We start from the raw sequence: 5,000 nt of genomic DNA on the forward strand, positions 1-5,000 counted from the left end.
AGCCGGCACGCTCCTTCCGCTGGCGCGGCGCTCGGTCTATGCCTCCGGCCGGCCCTCGCGGCGGCCGTGCGCGGCGCTTCGGTTCGGTCGGCCGGTCGTCCCGTCCCTCACGAAGTTCCTGCGGCCGCGCGTGCGTGGAGCGGGATCGGCCTTACTTGGTCGGATCCGTCGCCCTCGCCTGTTGCGGGGGCTCGGTCCCGTCCCGTTCGGTGAAAGCTTTGCCCGCTCTGGTGCGTCCCCGTGGGTTCCTTTGTCGGTTTTGCGGCCTTGGCGGCGGGCCTTCCGTGTCGGCCCGTCGTGGGCCCGCTGCGCGTCCGTGCGCGGTGCTTCGGATCGGTAGGCCCGTCGTCTGGGTCCCTTACGAAGCTTTGCGCGACCGCTCCTTTGTCGCCGGTCCCCTGTTAGGGCTGACCGAGCCCTCCGTTCGCCCCCTGGCCCGTCGCATGGGCCCCCGGCGCCTCCGCGGCGCCCCACCGAAAACTGTCACGACGCGCATCCAGCGCCGACGAGGTCGCAGGTTACGTGCGGCAGCCGGGGGGCTAGGCCGAGCGGCGGCGGGCCCGCCCACGGACGGGCGCGGGGAGGAGCGCAGCCGGCACGCGGCGCGGAGCGGCGGCGGCATGCCGCCGGGCGGCCGTCGGCTCAACCGTGCCCGAGTCCCGCGGGCACCGCGTCGCCCGGCCGGCGCGAGCGGCGGCGGGCCCGCCCGCGGACGGGCGCGGGGAGGAGCGCAGCCGGCACGCGGCGCGGAGCGGCGGCGGCATGCCGCCGGGCGGCCGACGGCTCAACCATGCCCGAGTCCCGCGGGCACCGCGTCGCCCGGCCGGCGCGAGCGGCGGCGGGCCCGCCCGCGGACGGGCGCGGGGAGGAGCGCAGCCGGCACGCGGCGCGGAGCGGCGGCGGCATGCCGCCGGGCGGCCGACGGCTCAACCATGCCCGAGTCCCGCGGGCACCGCGTCGCCCGGCCGGCGCGAGCGCACGAGGGCGGGAGGCAACCGGGCGGCGCCTGCGGAACCGGATGCGACGGCCGGCGCGGCACGGCCCCGACGGGTCCGCACCGAAGACCAGCGCGGTGCGGATCGACCGCTGATGAGGTCAGAGGTTACGTGCGGCAGCCGGCCGGCTGGCCCGAGCGGCGGCCGGCACGCGACGGGGATCGAGCGGCCCCGACGGCTTGCAGCCGGGCGGCCGACGGCTAGGCCGTACCGGAGTCCCGCGGTCGTTCGGGCGAAGGGGCGCATGCTGCGGGAAAGGCCTGCGGCGGCGAACCGTCCGCCCGGCCGGCCAAGCCTTCCGCGGCGGCGCGCACGTGGCGGCGCGGCCGAGATGACCGAGCGAAGCCCCGGCGATGGGCGGCGCGCACGTGTCCGTGCGGCCGAGATGACCGAGCGAAGCCCGGGCGGCGCCCGCCGTGCGCCCTGCCGGATCGCGCCTTCCGCCGGCGCGCAACGCCGGTCCCGCGTTCCGGCCGCGGGAGAGGCCTGCGTCGGCGAACCGTCCGCCCCGCCGGCCGAACCTTCCGCGGCTGCGCGCACGTGTCCGTGCGGCCGAGATGACCGAGCGAAGCCCCGGCGACGGGCGGCGCCCGCCGTGCGCCCCGGCGGATTGCGCGGCCCGCCGGCGCGCAACGCCGGGCCCACGTTCCGGCTGCGGGAAAGGCCTGCGGCGGCGAACCGTCCGCCCCGCCGGCCGAACCTTGCGCGGCGGCGCTTACGTGTCCGTGCGGCAGAGATGACCGAGCAAGCTCCGGCGATGGGCGGCGCCCTCCGTGCGCCCCGCCGGATCGCCTGCGAGCGGCGAGCGTCCGGGCGGGCCCCTTTCGCAACTTCCCTCGGTACTCTAAACACCCCTTGCCTCTCGGTCTTCCCCCCGACCCTCTCGGTATTTGCTCGGATATGTGCATGCATCGTCCCTCGTCGCCTTCGGTTATCCTCCCCAGGGTGGGCTTTGCGCCGACGCGCCAACGGGGTGGTAGGGGGGCTGCAGCCGCGGCCGCCGCGTTTCGCCATCCGCGCGTGCGCCGCCGGATCCGAGTGGAGGTCGCGGGCGACTCGTCGATGCTTGTACTAGGGGCGCATGCCGGCAGCCCCCCGCGGGGTGCGGGACCCCCGATCGGCGTGCGAGGGACGGGCGTCCGGGCGGGCCCCGTTTCCAACTTCCCTCGGAACATTAAAACCCCCCGACCCCCTCGGTCTTCGCTCCGGCCCTATCGCTATTGCTCGGATATGTGCATCCACCGTCCCTCGTTGCCTTCGGTTATCTACCCCAGGGTGGGCCTTGCGCCGATGCCCCGATGGGGTGGCAGGGGTGGGGCTGCCGCGGCCGGCGCGTTTCGGCATCCGCGCTTGGGGGCTCGGACCCGAGTGGAGGTCGCGGGCGGCTCGTCGATGCCTGCACCGGGAGCGCATGCCGGCAGCCCCCCGCGGGGCGCCGGACCCCCGATCGGCGTGCGATGGACGGGGGGAGGGGCGGGCCCGGTTTGCAAATTCCCTCGGTACTTTAAAATCTCACGGCCCTGTCGGTGCTCCCTCCGGCCCTATCGCCACTGCTCGGATATGTGCATCCACCGTCCCTCGTTGCCTTCGGTTATCTACCCCGCGGTGGGCTTTGCGCCGATGCCCCGATGGGGTGGCAGGGGGGCACGCTCTAGGCCGTGCCACGGGGCGCGGGCGCCGGCGCCGTACGTCCCTCGCGGCGGCCGTGAGCGGCACCTCGGCTTGCTCGGTCTGTCCTCCCGGGACGCGCGACCCGTGCGACCGGGACGCGCATCCCGTGCGACCGGGACGCGTGTCCGGGCCGTTCCCGTTTGCAACGCTCCTCGGTACTTTGGAACGCTTGGGGTGGGCTTTGGGCGGATGCCCCGCCGGGGTGGTAGGGAGGGGGGGCGGCTGCTGCCGCGGCGGGACTTCCGCTCCACTCCGCACAAGTCCGTCGCCTCGCGGCGGGCGCGCCCGGCACCGTTCGTCCCCGAGGGAGCCGGCACGCGCCCGCCGAGGCCCCGGCGCATGGGCGCCGCCGCCGGCCGTCCGCGCGGCGGCCGTGCGCCGGCTTCCTCCGTCGGCCCTCCCGGGATGCGCGACCCGTGCGACCGGGACGCGCATCCCGTGAGACCGGGACGCGTGTCCGGGCCGTTCCCGTTTGCAACGCTCCTCGGTACTTTGGAACGCTTGGGGTGGGCCTTGGGCGGATGCCCCGCCGGGGTGGTAGGGAGGGGGGGCTGCTGCTGCCGCGGCGGGACTTCCGCTCCACTCCGCACAAGTCCGTCGCCTCGCGGCGGGCGCGCCCGGCACCGTTCGTCCCCGAGGGAGCCGGCACGCGCCCGCCGAGGCCCCGGCGCATGGGCGCCGCCGCCGGCCGTCCGCGCGGCGGCCGTGCGCCGGCTTCCTCCGTCGGCCCTCCCGGGATGCGCGACCCGTGCGACCGGGACGCGCATCCCGTGAGACCGGGACGCGTGTCCGGGCCGTTCCCGTTTGCAACGCTCCTCGGTACTTTGGAACGCTTGGGGTGGGCCTTGGGCGGATGCCCCGCCGGGGTGGTAGGGAGGGGGGGCTGCTGCTGCCGCGGCGGGACTTCCGCTCCACTCCGCACAAGTCCGTCGCCTCGCGGCGGGCGGGCCCGGCACCGTTCGTCCCCGAGGGAGCCGGCCCGCGCCCGCCGAGGCCCCGGCGCATGGGCGCCCCCGCCGGCCGTCCGCGCGGCGGCCGTGCGCCGGCTTCCTCCGTCGGCCCTCCCGGGACGCGCGACCCGTGCGACCGGGACGCGCATCCCGTGCGACCGGGACGCGTGTCCGGGCGGTTCCCGTTTGCAACGCTCCTCGGTACTTTGGAACGCTTGGGGTGGGCTTTGGGCGGATGCCCCGTCGGGGTGGTAGGGAGGGGGGGCTGGCGCCGCCGCGGCGGGCCTTCCGCCCCCCTCCGCACAAGTCCGTTGCCTCGCGGCGGTCGTGCCCGGCACCGTTCGTCCCCGACGGAGCCGTCGCGCGCCCGACGACTTTCCGGCGCACGGGCGCCGCCGCCGGCCGTCCGTGCGCGGCGGCCGTGCGCCACTTCGGCTTCGTCCGTCGGCCCTCCCGGGACGCGCGACCCGTGCGACCGGGACGCGCATCCCGTGCGACCGGGTCGCGTGTCCGGGCCGTTCCCGTTTGCAACGCTCCTCGGTACTTTGGAACGCTTGGGGTGGGCTTTGGGCGGATGCCCCGCCGGGGTGGTAGGGAGGGGGGGTCTGCTGCCGCCGCGGCGGGCCTTCCGCTCCACTCCGCACAGGACCGTTGCCTCGCGGCGGACTTGCCCGGCACATTTCGTCCCCGACGGAGCCGGCACGCGCCTGCCGACTTCCCGGCGCACGGGCGCTGCCTTCGGCCGTCCGTGCCCGGCGGCCGTGCGCCACTTCGGCTCCCTCCATCGGCCCTCCCGGGAAGCGCGTCCCGGACGTTCGGGATGCGCACCCCGTGCGACCGGGACTCACGTCCGGGCCGTTTCCGTGTGCAATGCTCCTCGATTCGCTGGAGCCCTTGGGGTGGGCCTTCGGAGGATGCCCCGCTGGGGAGGTAAGGGGGTGTGTCCTGCCTGGGCGGGCCTTCCGCCCGAGCCCGTCGCCCAGCGCGGATGGTCGCGCCGCGCGGGCGGGCGCGCCGCGCGTGCGCGGGGCCGTTGGCCGGTGACGCGCAAGGACGGGCGCGCTGGGCCGATCGGCCGCTCGGGCGCGCGCTTCGTCGTGCTCCCGCGCCTTGGCGCGCGCGCGGCCGCGGCGTGGTCGCTCGGTTCTGCGCATTTGGCCCGCGCGGATGGGCGCGTCGCGCGGGCGGCCGGGCCGCGCGGGCGGGCGGGCCGTTGCCCGGGTTCGCGCAAGGACGGGCGCGCTAGGCCGATTGGCCTCTCGGACGCGCGCGCCGTCCCGCTGTCGCGCCTGGGCGCTCGCGCGTCCGCGGCGTGGTCGCTCGGTTCTGCGCAGGGCCGGGCGCCCCCGGCCGAGCGGCGCGCGGGCGCTCGCGCGCGGCGGGG

Source organism: Phoenix dactylifera, chromosome 10 (genome assembly GCF_051530095.1).
Source record: "Phoenix dactylifera cultivar Ajwa chromosome 10, Ajwa_hap1_PhDact_Kaust_v1.1, whole genome shotgun sequence".
Lineage (NCBI taxonomy): Eukaryota > Viridiplantae > Streptophyta > Magnoliopsida > Arecales > Arecaceae > Phoenix > Phoenix dactylifera.